At 41.5% G+C, this 17,260-nt stretch overlaps 1 long non-coding RNA gene across 2 annotated transcripts in view; it reads left to right on the forward strand.

The window, feature by feature from the left end:
- The window catches only part of LOC110218121 (uncharacterized), a 211,235-nt gene that overhangs the window by 179,011 nt on the left and 14,964 nt on the right, over positions 1-17,260 (forward strand). Inside the window, exons 2-3 of one of the 2 annotated variants that reach the window (XR_002327202.2) lie at positions 2,162-2,248; positions 7,237-10,746. This is a non-coding gene — a long non-coding RNA (uncharacterized LOC110218121). Of the gene's footprint in view, positions 1-2,161; positions 2,249-7,236; positions 10,747-17,260 lie in introns of those variants that run through there. The other variant, XR_002327203.2, reaches the window with a different exon arrangement.

Raw genomic sequence — 17,260 nt, forward strand, 5'->3', positions numbered from 1 at the left:
TTTTGAGACTTTAACCTAGACCACCTAATGAAGTAATGTTATGTACTATATCCACCTCAGCAGAATGGATGCGCCTTGAGGGCAGGGATATTTTTGTTTTGTCTTGGTTTCCCCAACACCTAGCACAGCATATTAAACGTAGTAAGTACATACTAAATGCTTGTGGGAATAGATTGGAGCAGAAATGGAACAAAGGCTAGTTGGGGAAGATTTAGAAGGGATTTCAGGTTCAGCTATGGGTTCTTGGGAGTTAGAGCTAAGAGAGCTCTCAGAGATCAATCAGTATGAAATCACAGAATTTCAGTGACCCTCTACTTCACTACATGCCTCCAAATAGTCAGGAACACATACGAGCATGGGGTCCTTCTGCCCTCACCCAGTCATTTTCTGGACCCCATGCAGGTACTGGAGAGCCCAGCAGAACAAATACCACTTTTCCCTCAATCTTCCTGCCAATGCCTTCTCACCCTCCTCCTATTTGCTGAACATGGACCCAACTCATCCTCCTACCTATGGGAAGAAAGCTAAAATCCCCATGCTATCCAGACCCTTAGGCCCAGTCCCTCCTTCCCAGAGGGGTGACAGGTCCCTCCAGGGCCGCCACCAGTGCTCACCCTGCTTGGGTGAAAAGGAAATCATCAGCTACAATTCTCCTGGTAACAGTGAGGACCACCAGGTCTTACCTTCTGCCTTGCCACTGCATCCTGAAGGTCCTCTGGGAGGTACCATCTACTCGAATATCATTCCCTCCAGAACTGTGGGTTCTAAGTCCTAAGGACTTCTGAGGCTTGCCGTCTGCCTTTCCATTTCTTCCTTAGGACTTTTGGAACTTATTTTCCTTGAAGTTGACCTTCCTCTATGTCGTATCTCCCCTAATGACAGTGTGTTCTCCTTGAGAGCAGGAGCTCTTATTTTTCTATGTGTAGCCTTAACATTTAGCTCAGCACTTGGCATGCAGTTAAGCACTCAAGGAAAGCTTTTTCATTGATTCAAAAAGACTCTTCAACACACCCAAAGGGTGATCAGCTGAGCTCTGCTTGGAGACCTCCAATGAGGGGGAACCCATCACCTTCTGGAGTGGTCCATTCCACTATTGAGTAACTCTAACTGTTAAGAAGATGAAGTCTTAGCATTCAGCCAAAATGTGTCTCTTCACAGCTTCCACCTATTGTTCTTTATTCTGTCCCCTGGTTCTAGCAGAATGAGTCTAATCTCTCTTCCACAGTGTAGATGCATCCCTGAGCCTTTTCTTCTCCAGGTTAAACCCCCCCAGTTCCTGCACCTGATCCTCAGATGGACTAGATTTAAAGGCCTTCTCCATCCTGGTGGCCCTCCTCTGAATGTTCTTCAGCTTATTAATGATGTCCTTTCTAAAATGTGCTGTCCAGAACTGAACATTATGCTGTTCAGATGAAGTCTGGCCAAGGCAGAGTACAGTAGGGCTATCATCTCCTTATTCATGAAATATTATAGATGAGAAAACTGAGGCACAAGTAGTGAGATGACATTCCCAGGGTCATACAGGCAGTAAGTGGAAGAACCAGGGCCTCTGAATCAAATTCCAGTTCCCTTTCCATTATATCACTGGATTAAATGACCTCTAAGGTCCATAATACCTCTATGAATATATGATTCTTTGAGGTCCAAGTTCACATATGAAGGAAAGGAAAGAGCAGTTCAGACTGAGTCAGGTGTTCGTGCAGATAATTGATGACCTTGGTGAAATATTTGTAGAAAAAGGAAACTTTGTCCTCAGAGATGAACAGGAAGGAAGGGAGAACAGATGGGGGATTGTTCGGGAGGTGAGAATACAATGACTACTTCATCAGGGGGCATTACCTCTATTCAATATTAACCCAAGAAATTGGAACAAGGGTCATTTATGGACAAACTCGGCACAATATAGGATTACAAAGCAAACATTTTAGCCAGACCTAAATCAATAGCAGTGCAACCTTTCCTCCAAAGCAATGAGCCTTTACTTTGGAGGAAGCTAAGAAAGAAAGTGACACAAAGCTTGTCCCTCTTTCCTGGTGTACTGACTCCTGCCATAGGGCAGTGTGATGGGTGGGGATTGGTACTCTACTGCTCCTGAGACATGGTTCTACATGGATAGCACTTGGTCTTTCAAAGCCCCATTCTCTCTTTTTGCTCACTGTAGGTTCTCCAAGGGTTTAACGGCTGGGCCAGATGTCTGAAAGTTTTGTTCAGAGGAAACCATGATGAAGTAAGAGTGTGTCACCTTCTGGTAGGTATGATGCTTCTTTAATTCATTTACAATCCATCTTGACCTGAACTTGAGCGTTATTTGGTAGTATTTCTGAGTGGCTAATGTGTATTGCCACAATTTTTCAAGTACAGTAAGAGGAGAGGTCAGAGGTGAGAAGAAAAATATAAAGTCACCACTTATAGTTTGTATCTAGCTCTCCCAAAATGGGGGAGTAAAAGAGGCATTCAGTGTATAATAGGAATCAGATATGGGATAGGTAGGTGCTTTATTCCTAAAGACTCAGGAAATGCTAAAGCCAGGGCACTTACAAGTGTGCCTTAGCAGAACAAAAACTTAAAATATGATTCAGCAACTTATAAATACTGTTACAGGCTACTGGATGCCGATGTTTAAACTTTATCAGAACATAAAGCCATTTAATGGCTAATTAGACACTTCATATTCCACCTTGGCTCTACACATAGATGATGAGGTTGACACATGCATTGCCAGAGCCAGCTCAGTGTTTGGGAGGCTCTGAAGGAAAGTGTGGGAGAGGTATCATTCTGCCTATCAAACTGAAGGTCTACAGAGCTGTTGTGCTGACCTCATTGTTGTACGCCATGAAACCTGGGCAGTATACCAGCCTGACGCAAGCAAACTGAAATGCTTCCATTTGAATTACCTTAGGAAGATTCTGAAGATCACCTAGCAAAATAAAGTACAGGATGCTGATCCTTTCTCAAGCTGCGCTTCCAAGAATTCAAACTCTACTGCAGAGAACACAACTCTGATGGGCTGGTCACATTGTTTGAATGCCAAATGTACATTTGCCTAAAAGACTATATTTTACAGAGAACTCACACAGAGGTTAGAAGAAGAGGTGCAAGGACACTCTCAAGGTCTCTCTGAAGGATTTTCCATCAATGTGAAATATGGGAGATACTGGCACAGTACCATCTAGCATTGCATGCCTGCCTCAAAGAAGGCGCTGTGCTCCATGAGCAAAGCAGAATCGCAGTAGTACAAGGAAAACGTAAGATGCACAAATCCAGAGACATCTCCATCCCAATGTTCAAATAGGCTATTTTTGTCCAACCTGTGGAAGAACCTTCCAAGCTCATATTGGTCTGATCAGCAGCAGTCAGACACACTGTACTTCGATCCCGATGTAATGATGTCATTTTGGTCCTCTTCGAGCACAAAGGACTACAATCAACCAACTAACTTACCACCCGACGTTATCACTCCACCCCCAAACTCAAACTTCCTTTCAACTTTGTGCTCAGACGTTTCCATAGTCTATCAGTCCTCTCACTGCTACAACAAATTGCTTGGGTAGATGCTGATGCAGTAGCTGCTATACTCACTCACCTCTGTACCTTTTAAACTCACAAGGTGACCTCCAAGCTTGGACTTGTCCTTGTTGACAATGCTGCCAAGTCACCCACTTGGGAAAGGAAATGCAAAAGAGGTAGGCCAAGCCCAGGCTCAGGCTTGTCCATGCTGGACGTGCGTTTTTGCTGCCCTGCGCCCATAACTATGTGGAGGCCAGGGTGGCGGAATAGGCCATATAGCCTTCCTCCATCCAGCTCTTAGGATGGAGCTTGTAAACAATTAAAGAAATGATTCACAATCAGAAAGGACGAGAAAGGTCATCAGCTCCTCTTGCTTGGCAGCCAATTAGAGGACTCATTTCCCAGTGCAAGCCTCTCAGCAATGAATCATATACAAGACTAGAAACTGGCTCCAAAGCTCCCTCATGGTGAGTCTCCTGGGACCAGAAAGGGCAGCTCTGAGACCTTATTACACATAGATTCCCCCTCTAACATCCCTGACATCTTCAAAAACCTTCTCTAGTTATTCTAGGCCACTCTGACGTCTCCCTTCTTTTGTCGCCCCTTGCATTTAGGGCCTGGGCCTGTATTTAGGTAGTCCTTAATCACATACTGCTCTGTGACACCTCTTGTACCCTTGGCTTGAACTACAGTTTAAATCTTTTATTTTATTTTTAATGTTTCCCTGGCTTATGTCTCATCTCTCCCACTAGACCTTAAAATCCTCCAAGCCTAAAGTTTTTGTTTTTTGTTTTAAAACTGTTCAAGTTGTTCTCCTTCTTCAGTCATTTCAGTTGTGTCAGGCTCTTTTTGATGCCATTTGGGGTTTTCTTGGCAAAGATACTAGAGTGGTTTACCATTTTGTTTTCCAGCTCATTTTACAGATGAGGAAACTGAGGCAAACAGGGTTAAGTGACTTGCCCAGGGTCACATAACTGGTAAGTGTTTGAGGCTGGATTTGAACTCAGGAAGATGAGTCTTCCTGACCCCAGGCCCAGTGCTCTATCCACTGTACTACCTAGCTGCCCCTTGTTCAGGCTACAGAAAGTAACAGGAGATACAAATGTTGAATACATGTCTTGGATTGGATGGCCTTGGATTCCTCTTTTAGCTCCATGATCCTGGGATAGGATCACATCCATGCCTCTCCCACATTGTCTACCAAGGTTTTTCAATTTAATTCAACAAATGCTTTATTAGCAGGTGAGACAAAGGGAAAAATGGAAACAGCCCCTGCCCTCAAGACACACTCTGTTGGACCTTTAGAAATTGCCTATTGTTGGGTCCACAGTTTTGAAAGTTGCAGCAAAAGCTTCCCTGGGCTTGGTTGTGTTGGCCTTTCCCTTTCAGCTTTGCCCCCCTGACTTGCTCAAGTCCAATGGATGCAGCAATGTGCTTGGAGCAGTCTGCAGGCACCACCTTGGGGCTTTTCTCAGGTCTGGGGTCCCTACTTTTTCTTTTTCTTTTGAGGGTCTTGAGCTGCTATAGCTAAACTATCCCTAGAAAGGCCTGGCTTTTACACTTGTGGATTTGCTTTTCTGATTTTAACTTCAGGGGGACTGTTTGACTTGCAGCTTTTCAGAATTTACCTTTTGGGAAATAATAAGCCAGGTTTTCCCAGGAAAGTCCACATTCATTTAGAGGAACTTCCCTTCTGTGGTACTCCTCAGAAGAACACTTACCCTTCTCCCTTAAAAGGATAGGTAGCAGGATAGTTGCCTGGGCAGCTAGAGTGGAGCAGGGGATGGAGCACTGGGCTTGGAGTCAGGAAGACCTGAGTTTGAATCTTGCCTTTGACACTTACTAGTTTGACCCCAGCAAGGTGGAAAGAGAATGGAATAAACATTTATTTTGTGCCTACTGTGTGCCAAGCACAATGCTAAGCACTTTACAAATATTATCTTACTTGATCTTCACAACAACCCTGAGAATCAGGTGGTGTTGTTATTATCTCCATTTCACAGATGAAGAAACTAAAGCAAACAGAGATTAAGTGACTTGTCCAGGGTCACATAGGTAGTGAGTGTCTGAGGCTGGATTTTACTCCAGGCCCACTGCTCTATCCACTGTGTCACCTAGCTGCCTAAGTCACCTAACCACTATCAGCCTCAGTATTCTCATCTGAAAAAAAATGGTTTAATGATAGAGCACTCATCTCATAGAATTCTTTTGAAGATCGTATGAGGAAACATATAAAGCGCTTTGCAAACCTTACAATGCTACATAATTACTATTATTCTTATGAGTCTCAGCCTATGTTGAGTCAAGAATGAAAGAAGAGGCAAGAGAAAAGAAGCCCCCGAGGAACAAAATGTTAAGACTAGATGGTTAAGGTTTAAGTCAAAAAAAAAGAAAGTCTTTCATCTTCCTCGAGCGAGAGTAGCCTCTGTCCTAGTAAGGAAGGTTCAGAGGAGCAACTGCAGGCAAATTTGTGAACCAGGCAAAGATTATCTCCCAAGGGGACCTCTACTCACAACAAGCCTCTCCTTGCATTTTGCCTCCCTTCAGGCTCCTTCAGTTGTCCAGTGCCCTGGATCTGTCCTTTATTTTCCCCAGCCCTGGCTCCCCAAGGAAAGACCTATGACCTTGAATGGCTGTCTGTTTTCTATATCAGTTAGCCGAAAGCACGTCCAGTCTAAAAATAAAAATGTCGACTATGTAGTACAGTGGAAAGAGAGCTGGAATCAGAGTCAGAGGACCTGGGTTCAAATTCTAACTCCAACTTAACACCTTTCACCTCTCTTGGTCTCAGTTTCTTTATCTGTATTTACACTAACCTACTAATAGCAGATAAACTTAGAGTGTTTCTCCCCTCTCTTCCAGTACTCTCCTCTTCCCACCAATCCCTACACACACACACACACACACACACACACACACACACACACACACAAGCTTTAACTGGCCAATTTGGTTTTCAATCCTGGCTCTACCACTGATAATAATAATTATAGTAATAAGAGCTAGCATTTATAATGCACTTTAAGGTTTGCAAAGCCTTTTACATGTTAACTCATTTGATCCTCGTAACAGCCCTGTGAGGTAGATGCTACCATTATCCCCATTTTACAGATAAGGAAACTGAGCCACTGGGAGGGTCCCACAACTAGTGTTTGTGGCATGATTTGAACTCAAGTTTTCCTTATTCCAAGTCCACAATTTGATCCTCTGTGCCATGAACTAGTGGCTGTCTTGGCCTCAGTTTCCTCCATTGTAAAATGTGAGGAGTTGGAGTAGACAACCTCTGCCATGCCTTGCAGCACCGAGACCTAGCAATTCTGTGAAGCTCAAACATCCAGGTGGGACATTAGAAGCAGTGCCTTGGGGGCAAGGGCCCTTGATAGAGCTCTTTGGATTTCACCTAGGTAATTGCTTATTCTGTCTGTAAATAAGGCTGGCTCTGGACAGGACAACGGATGTAGTCCAGGGCTGACTTTAGATTTAGGAATTATCCCAGAGGGCCCCCTTCCCCCCGCCATGTTACAGTACAAGGACCAACTATTGGCTGGGAGAGAAGAGGAAATCAGCACAAAGGTGTGTGTGGTGGGTGGGCAGGGACTGTTGAAGGAGGAAGAACTTTCTTGATTGGGTGTTGGGCTCAATAAAGCCATGGGCAGGGTAAACCTTCAGAAGCTCTAGATAACAAAAGGCAAATCTGGTGATGGCCTTTCTTTTTTTTTCTCCTTTTAGAAGATGTGAAGGGACTCTATTTTTCCACTGCTGACAAGTGATTTACATAGTACACCAAAAGGAGAGAAGAAAGCACTTTCCATATCAGCTGTCTCCAGCCAAGCACAGAGCATTCAGAGTCTAGCACCCTTTCTGCAGGAGACCAGGGAAGTGAGCAATGAAGAATTAACTGTATTTCAAGCTGCTGCCTTCATCCTCCCCCCTCTCCGGCAGTCTCTCTTCCGACTTTTATTGACTATTCATAGGCATCTCTGTTTTATGCAAGTGAAGTTATGCTGGCTCCAACCACACTCTAGCTTAAAAGAAGAAACATTCTGCCTGGGGGAAAGGTAGATTGCTATGAGAAAGGGCAAGGTTATGTTTTACTGTTAGATCATCATTTTATAAAGACTAGAACTAGAAATGACCTCACACACCATCTAGTCTAGGGGTGGGGAAACTTCAGCACCACATGTGGCCCTCTAGGTCCTCAAGTAGGGCCCTTTAATGGAATCCAAACTTCACAGCCATGTCTTCAGGCTCCCCACACCTGATCTAGTCCAACCTCTTTATTTTATAGATAAGGAAACTGAGACCAAAGAAAGATACTGTCATCATCCAGAGAAAGAACTGATAAATAGTAGTATGTACAGAATAATTTTACATATATACCCATTTGTGTCTAATGGTAGCCATGTTTAGGGTGGGAATGGGGAGGAGGGAAGAAAAAAATGAAAAAAAAAAGAAATTTACATGATAACTATTATATATTTAAAAGGAATAGCAAGTTGTACATAATAAGTTGTAGTTTCATGTTACATTATGTTATGGAAATGCTTGTTTTATTCCATAAATTAAAAATAAAATAAATTAAGTAGCAAAGATGGAAGGGAAAAAAGAGGTTAAAAAGTCTCAAGATCACACTGATAGTAAGTCGGAGTTAGGATTTGACTCTGATTCCAGCTCTCTTTCTACTGTACTACCTAGTCAACATTTTTACTTTTAGACTGGACCAATGGACGCTCTGTGCAAGTAGAGATTATCTAACTCTTTATACTTGTGTCCCTATCACCTAGCACAGTGCCTGGAACATAACAGGTGCCTAAGAAATGTTTGTTGATTAATTTTATTGGTACAGGGCAATGGTGTCAATCTCAAAAAGAAACAAAGGCCTTTAAATCACACTTAAGGATTCTTGTAGACCATATATTGACTTAGAAAACCACATGTTAACATTATATTCTATTGTATTTTTATCATATTTATTATATTGTATTTATTTTATTAAATATTTCCCAATTACATTCTAATTTGGTTTTGACCCAGTTTGGGAGTATTCCAGTGTCAATGTGGTGTAGGCCACATATTTAACACCTCTGGTATAGGGGATTCTTTCTCCCAGTGCAGATGGGCACCTTCCCTCGAGCTTATTGTCTTACAGAGGGTTGTCTGGGGCATGGAGAGGTGTCACTCTCCCAGATTTACACAGCCAGCATGTATCAGAAGTGGAACTTAATTAAACTCAGGTGTTGATTTTGAGGCCAACTCTCTGATAAATCACAAAGCCTCTCCATACAGTCAATACAAAGTCTATTCAATACAATCAGGACTTGAGGTTCTGAAGGAAAGAATTACAGCATGTGTAACACAGTGGAGCTTTTACAAAAGCACATTTACTTCAAAGGTTATTGTCACGAATATACAAGCTTACTTGCCCCAACACACGGGAGGCACAATTCCTCTACCCCTTGCACCACCTCAGTCTCTGTGGAATGGAGAAGAATTAGGTTCACAGTTTAGCTCAAATCCTATAGAGCAAAGATCCACTTTCAAGTCCAAAACCTCCCTCAAACTCAAGTGCCAAGCACTGTGGCTTCTCAGGTTTCCATGCTAGGTTGACTGGCTACACTACTCTGCTGTATTCTGGGCTCCAAAGTCACTGTGGCTTCAACTCCTACATTCTATGGGGATTACCTCTGGCACCTGAAACTGAGAAGGACAACAACACAGAAGAGAAACAAACACCATTAGATGCATTTCTCAGGGCTAGTATAAAAGAAAGGGAGAAGAAGGACATTCTTTCCCCTGTCACTGGTTCAGTTCATGGGCAAAGCAGATAGGAATCGATGAATGGACAGCAGCTGAAAAAAAAAAGATAATAGAAAAGAGAATGAATAGCTCAGTCTCACCAGTTTCAAAGACCTAGGTAGTCAATAAAAGGATGTAATAGGGGATGAAGAAGCCTCCATTTTAGGCAATTTGGACAGGGGCCAAGGTCATGTCAAGGTCGTCTCAAGAGTGTCTCCATGTTAGAAATGGGCATGCCCAGAGAAGCCCAGGTTACACATGGTAGAGTGGTAAGGTATCTCAAAAGTTATCCAGTCCAAAATGGTTCTTCTTTCCTACTTCTGACCCTATTTACCTCCGACCCTACTTACCTCCCACCCACAGAAGCAGAAATAAGAGGAGTCTTTTCCACCATTGAGTGTGTTAAGAATCCTCAATCCTCTGTCTTAGTTGAAGGTCTTCATAAATTGCTATGGTTGAAAAAATTCACCACTCAGTAACCAAACCCCTTATGACAAGGTTCTCCAAACTTAGCCAGGCTATACCTGGGACCCTAAGTATATAGTTTATTCCCAATTGATACTTTCCTAGGAGCCAATAGAGCTTATGCTCTTCTGAAGCTGCCTTACCTCCATTCCTCAGAGTAGGGCTTCAGAAAAGGCCACCGATGAGGAGCAAAATATAAGGGGAACCCTCCAAAAAAGAACTGACTGACACTGTGATTCCCACTTAGGTCCACTTCACCTAAAGCCCTGAATACAATCAACAATAGGTAGACACAAAAAGAGAATTTCTAAATGGCCACTTTGCTGACTTTTGAGGGGTGAGAAGGGAATAGGATATAGGTTTTAAAAAATTTTCATTTGAGAATCAAATGGAGGAAAACTGAGTAGATCTTCTTTTCCAATTATTCCTCTTCCTCATTTTATTAGCTATATGTTTCTGGAAGAACATCTGCTCTCCTTGTTCCATGGACCCTTCCCTCTCTTTAGTGTGCAAGTTGTCTCGGGAAATCATAATGAAATCCTGGCCATCCAGGAGCAGTCGGCATGACCTAGAGAAAGAAGAGAAGGTGTGTGCCAGGTTTCCTGCAGAGCAGAGTTATCTTTCCAGTGCCAAATCATTGCTCATGTCACCTGGGGCTAGTGAGCCAGAGGGTTGGATAGTTGGGAAGCCCTGAGGCAATGGTGATTATGAGGATTTTATTGTTAGGTTGGCATAGCCCCTTGTTCCAAAGTGTGCCCAACCTGCCTTTAGCCATATAAGAAACACTTAATGGTGTGAAAGAGGCAAGAGATGAGGAGAAAGGGATTATTGTCTCATTCACAAGCATAAATGCTCAGCTCTTACATATCAGAACCCATCCAAGTCTTCTCAGTCTGTAGTATATTGTCCATGTCTTTTCAAATCCTCCAGGGAAAATCACTGTAATGTGTTGTAGGCCTTCTTCTCTAGGTCTTTCAAAATAATGACAATAATAATAATAAACAATGACAATAATAGCTAGCCTAGATGTGTGTGTATTGCTTTAAGTTTTACAAAGCACTTTACAAATACAATCTCATTTGATCCTTGCAACAACCCTTAGAGGTAGGTGCTATTATTATCTTGCAGATGAGGAAACTGAGGCAGTGACTAGTTTAAGTGACTTGCCCAAATCATATAGCTAATAAGTGCCTATGGCCAAATTTGAATTCAAGTCTTCCTGATTATAGGCCCAGTGCTCCATCCATCTTGCCATGTAGTGTCCATCACTCAATCTTGCTATGTGATCTGCCCGCCTCCTCTTCTGATCACACTATTGATCTCCAAGCTTCCTCCTATCACTGATAAGACTAATATATAGAGAACTGTTGTACCCAATTGCATCAGCTCTCAGTAGAGTGCATGAGGGGTTGGGAGCCAAAAGACCTGAGTTCACATACAGGTTCTGCTACTTGTGACCTATATAACCTTGGACAAGTTATTTCATTTTGGGTGCTTCATTTTCTTCATGTATAAAATGAGGGACTTGTACCATCTGACCCCACGTAATTGCTGAACTGCTACTAGTAAACTTCAGGCACTACTGATAAATCAGAGAGATGTCACAGAGCTGGAAACAAGTAAACATTGATGTGATTTTAAAAAAGAGAAAGCAAGATGATATGTCGGAACCAAATGATAGGTCAGAACCAACCTCATGCTGGCTCCTGGTAAAATACTAGAATAGACTATATAAAGAATTAGGAGGGAAGAGGTGACCTCTGGAAACAGCATGGGTTCATCAAGAACAAGTCATGTCCCCACTAGCCTCCTTTCCTTTTTTTGTCAAAGTTGCTACGCTAGTAGATTAAGAGAATGACAAGACCATAGCATGCTGTTGTTTGGTCATGTCCAACTCTTCAGGATCCCATTTGGAGTTTTCTTGGCAAAGATACTGGAATGGTATGCCATTTCCTTCTCCAGCCCATTTTATAGATGAGGAAACTGAAGCGAAGAGGGTTAAGTGGCTTACCCAGGGTCACATGGCTAGTAAGTGTCTGAGGCCATATTTGAACTCAGTAGGGTGAGTCTTCTCAACTCTAGTCCTGGCTCTGTATGCACTGTGCCACATAACTATCCCATGATCATAGTATACCTGGGCTTATATTGTTATTTGTCCTTCATTCTCAAAGAGAACCAATGGCATCTGGAAGGTGGTGTCTTGACTTGCAAGTGAACTGGATTTAAGTGAGGGAGGGTGTTGTAAAGTCACCAGCCTCATTCTCTCCTCCAGAGCCATCTGGGTCTAGTGACAGACATACATCAGGACAACCGGAGATGGCCCTGGATGCACTGGGAGACCTTGGCCTTTTTAGGTAATGTCTTTCCCAGGTCTCAGTTTGTCTGAGGTAACACCCATTCAGTGATTAAGACTAGGTAAGAAATGAGTTTATGTAAAATATTTAAGGAAGACTCTCACAATGTTCTTGTGGACAAGATGGAAAGTTGTGGATTAGAAGATAAATTGATTGACCACACCTAAAGAGTGTTGAATAATGTATCAATGTCTCACTAGAAAGACTGCCTGTTTCAAAGTCTCTCCCCACTCCAATCCATCTTTTATTCAGATACTAAAGTGATTTTCCTAAAAACTGTAGGTCTAATCATGTTACTCCCCTTCCCACCCCAACAAACGTCCTATTGCTTCCAAGAACAAATACAAAATGCTCTGTTTGGCATTCAAAGCCCTCCAGGACCTCCTCCTTCACTTACTCCCGTGCCTGGAATGCTCTTCCTCTTATGTCCCACCTACTGACTTCTCTGGCTTCCAGTAAGTTCCAACTAAAATCCCACCTTTTACAAGAAGTCTTCCCTAATTCCTCTTAATTCTAGCACTTTCCCTCTTTTAATTATTTATATTTATGCTATATTTTTCTTGCTTTGTATATATTTGTTTTCATGAGGTCTTTAGCATTAGATTGTAAGCTCCTTGAAGACAGAGGTTGTCTTTTGCCTTCTTTTGTATTCCCAATGGTTAGCACAGTACCTGAACACAAAATGCTTAATAAATGTTTATTGACTGATTAATCAATTGAGGTTTCTTGTGAAGTGCCCCTGGGCTCTGTTCTTGACCCTGTTTTTTTTCAAGGTTATTATCAGTTACTTGAATAAAGACAGTAAATGGCATGTATGTGTCAATAGTGGATGGCATAAAGCTGGAAGAGAGAGCTAATACACTGAATAATAGCAATCAGAGCCCAAGGTCACACTGGCAGACTAAAACTATGGACATATTTATATGATCCAATTCAACTTAATTCAATAAACATTTATTAAACACTGTGCTAAGTGATGGGGATACTTACAATCCAATGGGGGAAGACAATACACAAAAGGAAGCTGAAGGGTGTGTGGGGATGGCTGGGGGAGGGGGCTCCAGGGGTTACCCAGAATAGGGGCATGATATTCTGTGGAGGAGAGACCAAGCAGAGCTACTGATGAAAAATGGAGAATTACTCAAAACGTCCTGAGCTTTCTTTCTTTCTTTCTTTTTTATCCTGAAGATCATAAAGAAAGGCTTCCAATTAAAGGGGAAAAGCAATTAAGGGATTGAGAAGATATTTAATATCAAAATTTGAGTCAATTTGTATGGTGATAGATCAGTTTATCCTGTGGGAGGTACGATGTTGCATGGAGTGGAACCCAAGCGGTGCTACTGACAGAAAATGGAGAGAGTGTGGAAGTGGAGAATAATCAGAAAGAATGTAAAATCCTACAACTGGCTTCAAAAATCAGTTTCACCAGAGCAGGATGTGGGGAAACATGGATAGAAGAATGTCATATGAAGAATGTCACTAGACAGGGCAGCTAGGTGGTGCAGTGGATAGAGCACTGGCCCTGGAGTCAGGAGGACCTGAGTTCAAATCCAGGCTTAGACACATAACACTTACTAGCTGTGTGACTCTGGACAAGTCACTTAACCCCAACTGTCTAACCAAAAAAACAAAAAACAAAACAAACAAACAAACAAAAAAGAATGTCACTAGACTAAGGAGGCTAGTGGGCCAAGTAATGAGGAGGTCCTATGATAGATTAGCCAAAGATTATATTAAAATCTTGAGCTACATAAATAGAAACAGCATCCACAGAAAAGGAGATCTAATGTCCGGATCTAGATGTTACATTTTAGAAAGGACACTGACATGTTGTGGGGTAAGGCAACCAGGCTAGTAAGGGAAGAGAAAAACACACTTTAAAAAAAAAATTAATTATTAATTTATTCACTTTTAATTTTCAACATTCACTTCCATAAGATTCTGAGTTTTAAATTTTCTCCACCTCCTGCTTCTTCCCCCCTGCCCATGACAGCATACAATTTGATATAGGCTCTACATATCTATTTATGTTAAGCATATTTTCCCATTAGTCATGATATCTGAGAACTGCCTGTTCATATCCTTTGACCATTTACCAATTGGAGGATGACTTGTATTCTTATAAATTTGACTCAGTTCTCTATGTATTTTAGAAACAAAACCTCTATCAGAGACACTGGTTGTAAATATTCTTTCCCGGTTTTCTGCTTCCCTCCTATTCTTGGATGTATTGGCTTTATTTGTGCAAAACTTTCAATTTGATGTAATCAAAATTGTCCATTTTGCATATCATAATGCTCTCTATCTCTTGTCTGTTTTATGTGAGATAATTTACCCCATTCTACCTCTCCCTTTCTCCTTCTCCCAATATAATCCTCTCTCACTCCTTAATTTTATTTTTTAGATATCATCCCTTCATCTTCAACTCACTCTGTGCCCTCTGTCTCTGTCTCGGTCTCTCTCTGTTTCTCTGTCTCTCTCCATATATATATATATATATATATATATATATATATATATATATATATATATATATATATATGTTTCCCCTCCAACCACCCTAATACTGAGAAAGGTCTCATGAGTTACAAATATCATCTTTCCATGTAGGAATGTAAACAGTTCGACTTTAATAAGTCCCTTATGATTTCTCTTTCTTGTTTACCTTTTCATGCTTGTCTTGAGTCTTATATTGGAAAGCCAAATTTTCTATTCAGCTCTGGTCTTTTCATCAGCAATGCTTGAAAGTCCTCTATTTCATTGAATATCCATTTCCCCCTGAAGGATTATACTCAGTTTTGCTGAGTAGGTGATTCTTGGTTGTAATCCTGTCTCCTTTGCCCTCTGGAATATCGTATTCCAAGCCCTCTGATCCCTTAATGTAGCAGCTGCTAAATCTTATGTTATCCTGATTGTGTTTCCACATTACTTGAATTGTTTCTTTTCAGCTGCTTGTAATATTTTCTCCTTGACCTGGGAACTCTAGAATTTGGCTATAATATTCCTAGGGGTTTTACTTTGGGGATCTCTTTCAGAAGGTGACCGGTGGATTCTTTCAATTTCTATTTTATCCTCTAGTTCTAGAATATCATGGCAGTTTTCCTTGATAATTTCTTGAAAGATGATGTCTAGACTCTTTTTTTGATCATGGCTTTAAGGTTATTCAGTAATTTTACAATTATTTCTCCTGGATCTATTTTCCAGGTCAGTTGTTTTTCCCAATTATTTCACATTATCTTCTATTTTTTCATTCTTTTGGTTTTGTTTTATAATTTCTTCATTTCTTATAGAGTCATTAGCTTCCATTTGTTCCATTCTAATTTTTAAGGAAGTATTTTCTTCAGTAAGCTTTTGGACTTCCTTTTACATTTGGCCAATTCTGCTTTTTAAGGCATTCTTCTCCTTATTGGCTTTTTGGACCTCTTTTGCCATTTGGGTTAGTCTATTTTTTAAGGTGTTATTTTCTTCAGTATTTTTTTTGGTCTCTTTTAGCAAGCTGTCAACTTATTTTTCATGATTTTCTTGCATCACTCTCATTTCTCTTCTCAATTTTTCCTCTACTTCTCTTACTTGCTTCTCAAAATCCTTTTTGAGCTCTTCCATGGCCTGAGACCTATTCATATTTTTCTTGGATGCTTTGGATGTAGGAGCTTTGACTTTATTGTCTTCTTCTGGTTGTATGTTTTGATCTTCTTTGTCATCAAAGTAAGATTCTATGGTCTGACTTTTTTGAACTGTTTGCTCCCAGCCAATTACTTAACTTCCAGGGTGGAGGATGTACTGTCCCAAGCTTTGGGGATTTTGTGCAGCTGTTTTCAGAGATATTTCTAGGGACCTGTAAATTTTCAGTTCTTCCAAGGTAGTATGATCAAAGATGAGGTGTTTACTCCTCTCCTGGCCTGTGCTCTGGTCTATAAGTAACCACAAGCACTCTTTTCTGCTTTTGAACTGTGAGGAGGATTTTCTCTCCACCGCTGGCACAAGTTCCACCATACCAGCGCTCACTACGACCACCACCCAGAACTGTGACCTAGATCCAAGCACAGGTAAAGCAAGAGAATCCTGCCTCAGTGCCAGCAGATCCCTACAGTGCCCCTCTGATCAGCAGCTTCATTGCCCCACTGTGTGTAGGCTGAGAGCTCTGGAAGCAGCCACCTTCCTGGGGCTGCACCAGGACTGGGTCCAAACTAAGCTCCTCCTCTCTCACCCAGGTCTGACAGACCTTTCCTACTCACCTTCTAAGTTGTCTTTGGCATTTGTGGGTTGAGAAATCTGGAGACTGCTGCAGCTGCCCATAATTCATTTCCCCTGAGGCCTGCTCCAGGTTCGCTGAGGCCTGGTCTTTGCCTGCTCGGCCCACACTGAACTGTGCTCCTGTCCCAGCCTGTTGCAACAGACCTTTACCATCAACCACCCAGCTTGTCCTGGGGTGGAAATTTGTTTCGCTCTGTATTTTTGTAGGTTCTGCTACTCTAGAATTTGTTTAGAGCAATTTTTTACAGGTATTTGAAGGGGTTTGGGGGAGAGCTCAAACAAGTCACTGCTTTTACTCTGCCATCTTGGCTCCATCCCTCTCTTTCACTCTTTCTGCTGTGCTAGGCTGTCTCTCAGTCCCCTTGTAAGGTCTGACTGAAGAATATGAAAATATTTAGTCTGCAGAAGGGAAGGCTTAGGTTGAGAATGGTAGCTGTCTTAAAAAATCTGAAAGACTGTCATGTGAAAGAAGTATTACAGCAAAGGTTCTTAACCTGGGTACCATGATAGATTTCAGGGGGAATGGGAAAAAAATTCATCTTTATTTTCTCTCACTTGTAAGTGAAATTTAGCATTTTCTTCAATTATGAATGTAGACAACAATAAATTTTTCTGAAAAGATGCCCATAAGAACCCTTGGGTTAGAACTATTCTGCTTGGTTCCTGAGGACAGAACCAGGACCAATGGGTATGAACTACAGCAAAGCAGACTTCAGGACTATGTAAGGGAACATATCTGTAACCCTTAGACTTTTTTTCATTTTTAAATTTTAGACTTAAATAATAAAACTTAAATACACAATAAAAAAAAGGAAATATAAACTTAACTATTAAAACTTGAATACAAAATGAGGAAAGAAAAAAAAACATCACATACACAGCAG

The sequence above is a fragment of the Phascolarctos cinereus genome, unplaced genomic scaffold (assembly GCF_003287225.1).
Source record: "Phascolarctos cinereus isolate Bilbo 61053 unplaced genomic scaffold, phaCin_HiC Scaffold_726;HRSCAF=1367, whole genome shotgun sequence".
Lineage (NCBI taxonomy): Eukaryota > Metazoa > Chordata > Mammalia > Diprotodontia > Phascolarctidae > Phascolarctos > Phascolarctos cinereus.